The sequence below is a fragment of the Galeopterus variegatus genome, unplaced genomic scaffold (assembly GCF_000696425.1).
Source record: "Galeopterus variegatus unplaced genomic scaffold, G_variegatus-3.0.2 Scaffold3673, whole genome shotgun sequence".
Taxonomy (NCBI): domain Eukaryota; kingdom Metazoa; phylum Chordata; class Mammalia; order Dermoptera; family Cynocephalidae; genus Galeopterus; species Galeopterus variegatus.
The window spans coordinates 64,513-78,193 of record NW_007729784.1 but is presented as its reverse complement, the minus strand read 5'-3'; positions in this window follow the sequence as shown (position 1 = coordinate 78,193).

The window sequence follows — 13,681 nt, the reverse complement described above, 5'->3', positions numbered from 1 at the left end:
GAACTGCCCGCTCCCCGTCCCGGGCACGACGGCGCCCCTCCCGCTGTGGCGCGCGCTCTCACCCCAGGTACGTACCTTTCCTTTCCAGCCCGACCGCGAGGGTCCCGGACGCTTCCCCGGAGGCCACAGAAGCCGAGCGAAGGGGCGGGGCTATGGCTGCACATGCGCAGAAGGAGGCCCGAGACTCTTCCCAGAGTGCTGCGCGGTGACCAGACAAGACTACATTTCCCACGAGCCTCTGCGCCGCGTCCGCTTGGCGCGCGCTCTCGCCCCAGGTACGTACCTTTCCTTTCCCACCTGACCGCGAGGGTCCCCGACGCGTCCCCGGAGGCCACAGAAGCCGAGCGAGGGGGCGGGGTCGAGAGATGGAATCGACCTAAGCGTCCATCAACAGATGAACGGGAAAACCTGGTACGTGGATAAAGGAAATGTGGAATCACAATAGAATACCGTTCAGCCATAAAAGGGAAGGAAACTTTTCTGTCATGGATGTGACGAGGCTGTGCTCGAACCAACTGAGCTAACAGGCCAACACCTACTTTTGTTTTGTTAGTTTTTGGCAGCTGGTGCATATGGGGACCCGAACCCTTGACCTTGGTAAAAACATGGATGAACCTGGAGGACGTTATGCTATGTGAAATAATCCAGGCACAGAAAGATAAATAGGAGCATACTTTAAAAGGTTACTGAAAAATAGAATTAAAAGAGAATATAGATCTTTCCGTGAACTTCTTGAAGCACCTTGGTACTGCATTATCTTGCTTATATGTGGAACCTAAAGAAGTCGAACTGATAGAGCAGAATGATGGTTCCGAGGGGTGGGGGAGTAGGGGTGGGAAATGGGGAGATGGGGTACAAAGGGTTCAAAGTTTTCGTCAGACAAGAGTGATAAGTTTTAAGAGATCTATTGCACATCAGGGTGACAACACTTAATAATAAGGTATGTGTGAGTATATAAAGACCTCCCCGAGGAGTCCCAGAAATTTTCACCTATTCGGGGGGAATCGTAGGAAGCTAAAGTTCTGCTGAACGTGTAGATAAGAGCAAGTTCCGATGACATTTGGGTTAATGACACCCCATGTGCTACCACATTCCAATGCATGTGGGGGCCCTGTGGAGACTCAGGTTACTGATAAAAACCTTAGTTCTCTGTGAGCAACAACTGGGGGGATGACTTCCTTCTGCCCCATCAGCTGCTTCCCGAGCTACCACCCCCAGGACCTTCCCCCTTTCACAAAAGGCTGGGGCTGGGAACCACATTTTTGCAGTGATTCTGGGTGAAGCACACCTTTTTCTCTTTGATTTTTTTTTTCCCCTAAGCAAAACTGGATTTTCTCTCTCAACCCACTGATGGACTAGTTGAGACAGATTCCCGGTCCTCCTGGGAATCATTTGAAGGAGAAATGGGAGGCTGCAGGGGAGTGGACAGAGCAGACTGCTGGCCTCATGCCACGGGCAGAAGGCAGCGCCCCCTCCCACCTGCTTCCCTACTGAGCCTGCCCTCCAAGCCCAAGATTGGCACGTTGCCTAGTTAATGTTTAAAACAAGCAAAAACCTGTTGAACAGAAGGAAATTCCCCCAAGCACAAAAGGCCCTCATGCTGAAAACTTCTCCTGAATTTCTCTCGGGCAGAGAGCACTAGACCTATTATCTCAAAGAATGCCTGGTGAGATGGCCGATTATCTTCTCAGAGAAGAATATTATTGGCCTTTGTGTTAGGAAAGATAACGTTCTGAGGAAGACTCTAGAATTTTAGAGTGGGTTGGAGCACTGAGAAATGGACTCTGGACATCAGTGTGGGTCTTGGGGTCTTTAAACACAAACCAGCTAAAGGTTGGCCACGATGTGGGTCCACAGAACAGTTGCCTGTCCCATGGAAGACTCGGTCAGAGTGTTTCTGAAGAAGGGCTCTCCCAGCAGCTCTTTTGTGACAGGCAATCATTAACCTGTCCTAACCACACTGGAAGAATGTTTTGGAATTTTGATTAAATGTTAATGGGGGCAATAAGAGAAGAGAACTAAGTAAATGCTTGACATTCAGCCTATGCTCTGAAGGAGAGGAGGTGATGAAAGACTATTGAAATAAATGACGTTTTATTTTGAATTCTTTCTTAAGAATGACTGAATATATCCCAGAGATGTCCACATCCCGTCTACCCCAGCTCAGAGTGTCCCAGCAGACCCCTCGTGGGCAACCTCCCTTTCCCACTCTGCTAGAGATCTAGAGGTGGTCTCCTTAGGGCTTATAAATGCCTGGGGCATGTCAAAGGTGGACCCCACAGGTGAACAAATGATTAGTTATTATAGGACTTTTTCCTGTAAGATTTCATGTTTCCATGTAGGCAGTATCTGGAGAGTGATGGGTAAGGTTCAGTGCACGCAAAGGATGATAGCTAAAATATAAACTCGATGTTTTGTTCACTGATGTATCCTAAATGATTTGAGCAGTGTTTGTTGAATGCATGGCTCTCCTCACATCATGGACAACCTGCTAAGGCTGGCCCAGGGTCCAGACACCTGGGCGCATCACTCAGTGGCTGCTTTCCCAGTGTACTGCTTCTGCATTTTCTGGGCCATGGTTCAATTTTATCATGACTCAGGGATGTGGACCAGTATTCAAACTCCAGTACCGTTCCACGGCCTTATCCCTGGGCCTCCTCCTAGTCTGTCTCACTTGCCCCTCATCTGAGCTTTCCCACACTAAAAATCGACTAACCATTCATTCTACTCCTTTTCCCAGATGGTAATATTTTTTCTGTCTGTCTTAGAGTAGTTATCCTGATCCCTACCTATACCCCCTCCAAAGGGGAGCTACCTTTATAGCTCTAAGATGAAGAAAAGGAGACAAACCCACAGCTTCATAGTCTATCAGGATTCTTGCTACAGAGAAAATAAATGATCTGCGTGTGAAGTCTGGCTGCCCACCTCTGTGCTTCCACCCGCACAATTTCTAAAGGTTCCTAGGGAACGTAGATACTATTGATGAATATTTTATGGGATGGAAGAAGTGAGGGATCTTCAGTAAGCAGTAATAATTGGCCCAGCACCAGGTAGGTTGATGTGTCATGGGTATATCACATGATGGTACAGAATTGAGGAGCAGGAAAGTAGAGAAAAAAATGATACTTTTTATCCTTTGTCATTCATTCAACAAACATTTACAGCACACTGACTCTCAATAAATAAACAGTTATTGCTGGAAGCTGGGGATGCAGTGGTGACAAAGAAACAATAACCCCATCTTCCTAGAGCTCACGGTTTATCAGAGAAATTAGATCTTTCCTACATATGCCAGTGGACAAGTGAAGAGAGAGGAGTTAACTAGAAGGAGATAACTAGAAGGTCTATGGCAATCTATGGATTCTTATAAAGGGATCTCTAAGTAGACCACTGGGAGAACTTGGGTGTTAAACTAGACGGATGTAATCAGGGTTATATTAACTCCAGGAGTGACCTAATCTGACCCCAGAAAAAGGATTATGAATGATTTATAAAAAAGTTTTTCTAATCAAATCTGGGAGTGAATTAGGATGCATTTTCTTTCTTTTTCTTTTGCTCAGGTTTAGTGTTGCAACCATTAAGTTAAACTTAGAAAAAATAGAAAAAGAATCTCTTTTATGGTAGAAAAAAAAAGGCCACCTTAAAAGACAAACTACAAATTGGAGGATAATATTTGCAACATATATATTAGCAAAGAGTAATATATTCATAATATATAAAGAGCTCCTACCAACCAATAAGATATAAAGTAAAATTGCAATATCAAAACAGGCAAAAGTTACTGTATCCATCAAGTACAAGCAGGAAACAATGGCTTACTCAAAGGATTTCATTGAAGAAGAGTTTGATGAAGGAACTGTTTATGGAGTTGTGGCCAGAATTGAGGGAATAAGCAAAAAAGGTGGTAGCAAAAGCAGAAAGCCTCCATTCCTAAGTCGGGAGGCATAAAGAATGGCTTGTTGTAACCTGGAGAGAGCTGGAGTTCCGGATGAGGGGACTTCCCTAGGGGATCTGACCCTGAGCAATACAGTTCTTTCAAATTAGCCTTCATGGTCCAGAGCGGGGCGTGGAAGGGTGAGGAATGAGTCTGTGCTGGGAGAGAGAGCAAGCAGAGAATAGGCATGACCAGCATAAATAGGAACCCACAGATTAAAAACAAATATCTAAAAAACACTTGATTTATTTAAAAGCTCCCCAGTTTCACTAATATGTAGTAAAATGTAATTTTAGAAATAAGATACTATTTTTTCACATTAGACTGGCAAAACTGGAAAAATAAAGTATTACTATTTAGTGTTGATGAGGATGAGAAGAAGGCAGAACTCCAATACATTATTGGTAGTGTAAATTGACAGCTTTCTGGACAGTAATTTGCTGTGAATTATCCGTTTTTATAATACTCTTTGACCCAGCAATCCAGCATCAAGAAGCAGCTCACTCCACTGAGAAACAGTGAAGTTGAGTTAGTGGAATTGGCTATATTTGCTGTATGTCACAAGGACCAAATCTTCACAACTTTAAAAAAGAAGAACAAATTTGGAGGTTTAATACTATCTGATTTCAAGACTTCTTGTAAAGCTACAATAATTAACACAGTCTGGTATTGGCATTAAGATAGGTGATGGAACAGAACAGAGAGTGCAGAAATAAACCCACTCATATATGCACAACTGATTTTTAACAAAGATGGAAAGGAAATTTAGAGGAGAAAGAATAGTCTTTCAACAAGTGGTGCTGGAACAATTTGCTATGTATGTGCTTTTAGAAAAAAACTTTGATCCATAGTTCAACCACATAAAATCGACTCAAAATAGATCTTATTCCTAAATATAATATGTAAAACTATTAGACTTCTTGAGGAAAACATAGGAGGAAATCTCTGTGATCCTGGGTTATACAAGGATTTCTTAGGTGCAATACTAAAAGGATGACCCATAAAAGGGAAACAAATTATACATTAGGCTTCATCAAAGTTAAAAACTTCTGCCTTTTTATTTATTTATTTTTTTCCTTTTTGACTTTTTTCGTGACCGGCAATGGATCGCAACCCTCAGTGTCGCGCCTGTACTGGACCGAGACCGGCAACGGGATCGCAACCCTCAGTGTTGTGCCCGCACCTCGCTCAGCCAGTGAGCAGCCGGTCTGTATGTGGGATCCGAACCCTCGGCGGGAGGGCCGCCGCGCTCCCAAGCGGCGCACTGTAGCAGTGTGCCACTGGGCCGGCCCCAAACTTCTGCCTTTTTAAAACCCACTGTTGAGAGAATGAAAAATAAGAAAAACTGAGGAAAATATTTATAGAATTTTATATCTCATAAAGAACTTCTACCCAAACATATAAAGTAGTCTCAAAATTTAATAAGAAAACAAAAAAATGCCCAACTCTCTCCTCCTCCAAAAAATATGCAAAAGATTTGAATAGACACTTGACCAAAGAAGATGTATGGGTGATAATAAACACATGAAAAGATGTTTAACCTTATTAGCTGTTAGGGACATGAGAATTAAAACCATAATGGAATGCCTATTAGAATGCCTTAAATGAAAAGATTGATCATACCAAGTGTTGTTGAACATACAGAGGAATTAGAACTCTCATATAGGGCTGGTGGAAATGGACAGCCATGTTGGAACAATAGTTTGGTAGATTCCTCAAAAGTAAAACATATACCTGATACCTGACTCAGCTATCCTACTCATAGGTATTTACCCAAGACAAAAGAAGGCATATGTCCACACAAAGACTTGTACACAAATGTTCACAATGCCTTTATTTGTAAAAACCCCAAATTGGAAACCATCAATTGTCCATAAACAGGTGAGTGGATAAACAATTTATGGCACGGACATACAATGGAATACTACTCAGTAATAAAAATGAATTAACTATTGGTACATGCAATAACATGGATGCATATGAAAATAATTATGCTGAGTGAAAGAATTCAGACAAAAATAATAATAAATACTAGATGACTCATTTATTTTGAAACTCTAGAAAATGCAAACTAATCTGTAGTGACAGGCAACAGATAGGTGGTTGCTTGGGAAAATAGGGGAGGGGAAGGGAGGAAGGGTGGTATCACAAAGGCGCGTGAGTAGACTTTTGGTAGTACTGGATATTTTCACAATCTAGATAGTGGTGATAGTTTCATGGATATATACATGTGCCCAAATGTATCAATAGGTACAATTTAAATAAGTACAGTTTATTATATGTTAATTATACTTTAATAAAACTATTAAAGATTGGCTTAGTAAAATGATGGAAGATTGGAGAGGTGGGCAGAGGGCAGGTTGTGGAGGGTCTTGCATGCAGTTATCTTTTACATGATGCTACGCAGAACAGTTCGAATAATGGTCAGACCGTGTTTTGGAAAGCCCCCTCTGGCATTTATGCAGAGGATGATTTTTTTTTTTCCTTTTTGTCTTTTTCCGTGTCCAGCAATGGATCGCAACCCTCAGTGTCGCCCCCGTACCGGACCGGGACTGGCAACGGGATCGCAACCCTCGGTGCTGCTCCCGCGCCTCGCTCAGCCAGTGAGCGGGAACCGGTCTGTACGTGGGATCCGAACCCTCGGCGGGAGTGCCGCCGCGCTTCCCAAGCGGCGCACTATAGCAGTGCGCCACCGGGCCGGCCCAAAGCAGAGGATGATTTTGAGGGTGGTAAGAATTGAACCAGAGAGGCCATTGTGATATACGATCTTGCACCACATGACAGAGGATGAAGACCTGACCAGTGCACGAGTGATAGGTATGGGGAGTATGGGATGCATTGGACATTAGAGAACTAGGAGGAAAACTATTGGGTCTTGGGGGTTGACTGGACATGAGGATGATGAGGAGAAAGGTTCTAGGAGGACTCTAGGTTCTGGCCATAAAATGGGAAGGCGAGAAAGGGAGTAAGAGCGGGTTTAGCAGAACAGATGGGAGCTTTACTTCTGGACAGGTTGGATTTGATAGACCAGGGAGCTGGATCTGTCCAGTAGGTGTTCAGGCGAGAGGTCATAGTTTGGGAGTCATCAGCACAGAGGTAGAGGGATTAGATGACATCAGTTAAAAAGAATACGAAGAACTAGTAGGGAAGTGGTCAAGAAAGGAGTCTTGGAAGCACTAGGGTTTAAGGAATATATGCTGGAGAAAAAAATCTTTATTGGTTTAGAAAGAATTGAGGGCAGGGAAGGAGAAGTCAAGAGAATAAGGGGTTTGAAGAAGTAAATAATTGAACCCCCTTTTTTATTAGTTTAAATACTGGGGAAAGTATTAGTGTTTTTATCCGTTCTTCTTGCTGAGTAACAATTTACCACAAACTTATGGGCTTAAAACAACCACATATTTACCATCTCACAGTTTGTTACCTCACTCATCAAGTACAGCATCACTGGTCCTCCTCTCAGAGTCTCACAAGGCTGCATTCTCATCTGGAGACTTGACTGGGGAAGAATCTGCTTCCAAGTTCATTCAGATTTTTGGCAGAATTCATTTCCCTGCAGCTGTGTGACAGAGTGTCCTGGCTTCTTACTGGCTGTCATCTGAAGGCCTTTCTCATTTCCTAGAGGTGCCCACAGTTCCACTTCACGTGGCGCTCACCATAGGCAGTTCACAGCATAGCTGTTGGCATCTTCAAGGTCATCAGGAGAATCTCACTCCTGTTTGCTAAGATGGATTATCATAAAAGGAAACGTGATTAAGAGAGTGATATCCCACCACCCTTGCCACATTCACATTCTATTGGCTAAAAACAAGTCACAGGTACTGCCCATACTCAGGGGAGGGCATTATGTAAGTGCATGGTGCATTGGGGTCACCTTAGGGAGTGCTGACACAGTACCATTAGATGCAGAGGTTTCTGAGGCTTGAGGAAGTGAGGCGAGTTAGACAACAGTGATGGTGATTCAGGATAAATGTGTTGGAGCCTGAGCAAGAGTGATGGCTGGAGAAACTGAGAGGTGGCTGGATTTGAGAGACAGAAAGAGGACTTCATGGACTTGGCTACTGGAGGAAGTTGGAGGGGTGACAAGTTTAGGAAGATGGCTGCCTGGTAGGGGAGTTATGAGGGTAGATTGTGAGTTCAGTTTGAGCATGTTGTGATGATTTCTAGAAGGATACATGATAAGTGGTTCGAATCACAAGGCAGGGGGACTTGGTTGGAGATTAAGATTTGAGCATCAGTGATATTTTGCTGTACTATAGGGCAAGAAAGGTGGCAGGTCCTCTTTGCTGCTCCCATATATTTGTGTCACAGGATAAACAAAAGTGTAGGGAATGCCATCCTTCGCTGCTGAGTGGTGTAAGTTCATCTTCCCAGCTTATTTCTGACCATGCCTGATGAAAGCCAGAGTTGACACTCCATGCTGTTTGCATGGCCAGGGTGAAGAGAGTGACAGACCCATTAGTTTCACCCCTCTCCCCGTGCAGAACATCTGCGGCCCCTGTGGTGGCGGTAGCTGGTAGCACATCTCCAGAGCCCCGGCAGATAGAAGAGGGTGCATGGGGCTCAGCTGATGGCTGTAACCAAAGAAGCTCCAAACCTGTTGTCAAAGCAGCTGCACAGCCATAAATTGCATGTAGAAGCAGACCCAGTGGCTGTTGATGGGGAGGGAGTGAAACAGAAGCAGCTGTAGTTAGTATAGATTTCCCTTTAGTTTCTTCATCCAAAGCGATGAAGGATTCCAGGTTCTTTCTTGGAGACAAAAATCTATGGCTGTATTTCCCTTGCGATTCCCTGTCATGGGGCAGCAGGCCAGCTTCATCACCGAGGTGGGTGGTTCTACCACGGGGCTAACTCACATTGCCAAGAGAGCATTGAAGAGCCTCTGCCTCACAAGGTCAATAACAAGGCAGCCCTTCTCAGGGCCTTTCAGGGGCTTCTTACCACGCTGATCTTTATGGCATCATAAGTGTCTTTTTACAAATGAGGGAAAGCAATCCTGCAAATTTGCATAAATTGTGTGCTTTTGTGTGGGTAGAGAGTGTGTGTGTGTGTGTGTGTGTGTGTGTATTGAGAAGGGCTCAAAATAAATTTGAATTTATTGTTAATAAATTCAAATTTCAACAAGTGCTTTAGTTTACTTGGTGTAACTGAAGAGTTTTAAAGAAAGAGGCAAACGGAGACTCACACTGGTTATTAGAACCATAAGGGCAGTAATCTCACATCTTACAAAACTCTCTCCCTTTCCTCTTCCTTCCCTTCTGCCTTCCTTCCTTTCTTCCTTCACTCTTTCATCCACTGCCCATCCAATAAATCTTTACTGAGTAGCTCCTATGTGCCTGTTACTGTACTAGGTGCTGTGGGTATTGGAATGAATCAGAGGCATTCCCTGCCCTTGAGGAGCTGTCAATTCTTGTGTATCGAGAGCATCTCCCAAATTCAGAAGCAGGCTCTTCTGTATGCTGGTCAATGATAAACAGTTGTATGTGACTCTACTGTCCTTGCCGTCCCACCCTCTCTGTGGCCTGTGTTTGGAGCTCTCTCCCACCTGCCCTAATGGATCTGAGCTGGTCCACCCCCAGTCTTCCATCCAGTCCCCAGGTGACTAGGGACGATCTTTCCCCCGATGACTGGCCACAGCTGGAGGCACGCTCTATGGTTCTGAACTGTAGGAAAATCAACTGGAATGCACCTTTGGGAACTTGGAATTAATTAGGACAAGGTCTGCACAGTGGAGTACTCCGCCACTGAGAATCAATTTTCCTCTCTCCTGGATCTTTCCCATTGTCACACAAGCATGCTCCAAGATCACCATTAAACACAGCAACAACAACAAAAGTCTGCCGTAGCAAAGCTTCTCGGAACAGTTGTCTATCACTTCTGTATACACGTTTCCACCTCTCGTTCTCGAGTTTTTCTAGTCCCATGTAGCATCTCAGCAGTATTCAACCCAAGTGCTGCATCTTCTCAGTTACTTTTTCTTGGATCTTCCTCTTTTGCTTGGCTTGTAAATATGAGAGTGCCCTGATGAACCCCAACTCTTCTCTAGATATGATTCTCCCGAGGTGATGCTATACAGTCCCCAGACTTTATATAATACCCATATGCAGATGACTTCAGATTTACTTCTCCCCAACCTTTCTCTGCATGTATCCAACTTTCCACCTAACTTCTCTGTTTGGACATCTAAGAAGCACCTCAGATTTATTACCAAATTGGAGTTCTTTATTGTCACCACCACTGTATGTTTTCCCCGCCTTCTTCACCATCTCGGAAAATGACGCTCAGTAACTCAGGCCCTGAATCCAGGTCGGTGTCGTCTTTGATGGCTCTTTTTCTTCACAGCACCCCACATCCAGTCTCAGCAAGTCCCCCAAAATACATTACACACCTCTCTCCTCTGGTCCATCACCGCCTGCTCCAAGCCACCAACAACCCCTGTCCAGTTCATGACCATGCTTGCTTCCCTTCAATCAATTTGCACCTAATTAGCCATAATATTTTTAAAGACATAGATTATTTTATTTTTAAATCTTCTATTAGAGGTCCATTTTATTTCAAATAAAATCTAAAAGCCTTGCCATGACCTCCTCCATAAACTGCGTGGACCCCACTGTCTTCCCTCATGTCAACCCTGCCACCTCCACTCCCATGCTGTTCTCCAGCCACACTGGCCGCTCCTCCATTCCCGACACACTCCTGCTGTGCCCACTTTGTCCCTCAGCACTTGCTTTTTCTTTGTGTGGAGCTTCTGCCCCCAGACCTCCACGTGGCTATCCCCTTCTTGACATTTCGGTCTCCGCAGACACATCGTTGCTTCAGAATGGCCTTCCTGGAACATCTGAAGATGCCAGGCACCCTTGTCACCCCATCACATCATCATGTTTTATTTTTTATTCTTAGTGCTTCTCACTATTGGACGTTATCTGGTTCACTTGTTATTTATTGTGTCTTGCCTCCTCCCCACAGTAGAATGCAACCTTGGTGGGAGTACAAACCTTAACTGTTTCATGTAGCGCTCAATCTCTGGTGCCTATGTCAAATCCCCAGAGTGCACACTGGGTGCTCACAAGTCATGCCTCTGCTCACGACCCCTCACCTTCTCCGCACTTATGCCGAGCAGAGGTCTTGTATGTTTGATGACCTGCAAGGTCCCATGTGGTCTGCAACTTCTCCCCTGCCCACCAACCTTCCTCTCTGAGCTCACCTCTCTTTCTTACTCCAGTCACACTGGCCTGCTCACTAAATGCTGAACACTCCGTCCAGGAGTGAAAGGAATGAAGGCTCCTTTCTCAGGGTCTTCGTGCTTTCTGTCCTTCTGCTGGGAACTCTCTCACCCGAGATGTCTATGGCCTTGCTATGTCATGCTTTTGTATCTTTGGCTGAAGGCTTCCCTCACTTGCCTGTCAGAAATTTTAGTCTTCACTGTGACATCTCTTCTTTCCTTTATTTTGCTCCTTGACGCTTACCCCAGTCTAACCTGTTATCTATTTTACTTCCATTTCTAGTTTATATTCTGTCTCTCCGACTAGACTGTAAGTTCCCTGAGGGCAGGGGCTTTTGTCTGTTTCATTCACTGCTGACTTTCAGTGCTTGAGCAGTGCGTGGCACATAGTAGTTCTCAGTAAACAGTTATCGAATGAATGAAAAATTAGGGAGAGATTGGTGGCTTCCGTTACAAATTCTGAGTTTTATTGGGAAGCCATCAAACGATTTTAAGGAGAAAAGTGTCGATTAGTTTTCCACTGAAAACAGGTTGCTTTGGAGACTTGAGCCAGACGGATTGTGAGAGCGAGTGTGTACAGTGAGTGACAGGTTTGGCAGATCTTGCAGGAGTGCTGGGGAAATACAGTAATAGCCTGACTAGCACGGCAGCGGGGATGGGGAACGGGGAGAGACAGTTAAGAGGCTGAATCTGCAAGACTTGGTGATTGAACAGAAGAGGGAAGCTAAGCTGGGTCAAGAACAAATCTACGATTTCCAGGGTAAGCACCCGTGCACATGCTTGCTCTATTCCTGGAGACAGAAAACACTGCAGGAGGAAGAGATCTCAGGCAGAAGATCCAGGGCACAAAGTCTTTGGACTTGCCGAGTTTCAGGTGTCTGAGACATGGCCGGGTGGTAACGCTGTGTTGCCGGTTGGATATTCAGGTCATGGCTCAGAAGATTTGAGTCATCGGCACATAGACAGTACATGAAGCCATGGAAGTGGATGATAAAAACCGGTATCAGGTTGCACCTGTGAGACCACAACTCACCAAGTATTTTTATAGTTCCAGCAAGGCTATTTCCTTCTGGTAAGACTCATTTGCTATATTGAGTGTCGTAGTATTCACAATCTCCGACTGGATCCTCAAAGGTCGGCCTCTTCCTTCTGCTGAGTCCTGCCTGCAAGACTCCTGTCAGGGCTACTCTGGACATAATTGCAACCCTGTCTTTCAGACTCACTTCTGTTTTTGGGTCTTCTTTCTGTGTCACCCCAGAGTCTGTCCTATCAACCAACTGACTGGGAAGAAAGGGTGAGGGGCTGCTGCAGATAGGAACATTTTTTTTCTTGGGGTTTCTGCATGTGCCTGTTCTCAGAACATTGCCATTCAGTGTTAGAAGGGAGCAAGGGGACAGATTGCTCAAGGAATAAAGAGCACAGGACTAATGGAAGTGTCTTAAGTTGAAGAAAGATCTTCACAGAGTTCTGTGAACACTGTAGTATCTTTGTTTTATCCTGAATCAATTGTTGGAAATGTTGCTTTGCCTCCCACGAATTTGTCACCCCTTTTCCCCTGGGTGACAGAGTCACCAAAGATTACTCAAAGCCTACCTCTTCTGAGCAGTGAGAAGCCTCAAAAAGGGGTTAATTTCCCCAAACCCTCAAGAATGAGGCATTCCTTCCATTTGGGAAACTAACTATGAACTGGGGTTCTCTTCCTGCATTTATTTTCCAGACCAGCAAGTTACAGGAAGAGAACATAGGTGGGGTTTTTGCTAAGTACAGTTTAACAAGTTTTAACAATAGAAGCTGGTAACATTCAGTAAGTCAAGCAAGGTGACCTTCCATAATGCAATTTGCAACAAAGGCTTGATTTTAGCAAACACTCTCTTCTTACAGCAATTTCCCAGTATCTTCACATATCAATCAGTAACCTGTCTGTCTTTGAGCCAGCAACCTTGCTGTGTTACAATTCTTTATCTTACAACAGAGACTTTATACCCTGAGGAAGATTTCCTGTCCTTTGCAAGGTCAATGTTTGAAACTGCAAGGTTTTGGAAAACCAGGCCCTGTGAAGTACATTTGCTTTATGAATACTCCACATGGAAATAGTGCATTTCCTTTTGACTTTTTTTCTATTTAAAATACTTAAAAAACTAATTATGCATTTACTGTAGAAGGGTGTAAGTGAAAAACAAAAGTTCCTTTTCCACCTCTCCACTTTCTTTTTTCTTTTTAAACTTGTCAAATTTTATTTTAAATTCTAATTTGGTTGGGTTCAGCATGATTCACTCTGGTCCCACTCAGGTTTCTTAGGAGCAGCTGTTTGCTGTGAATGAATATCCTACTTGTACTGGGGTGTTCTCTGTGGCTTTTGCAGGCAGCTTTTGACTCCAAAGCACCTGGGAGTACAGTCAGATCTTTTAATTCTTGGGCAGGAGGTGGTGAGCTCTGAGGACAGGCAGCTGCCTCCCTTCAGGGGGAGAGGGAGCAGGTGGAGCAAGAGGACAACACGCCACCAAATCTCTTGCAAGTTGTCCCCTTTC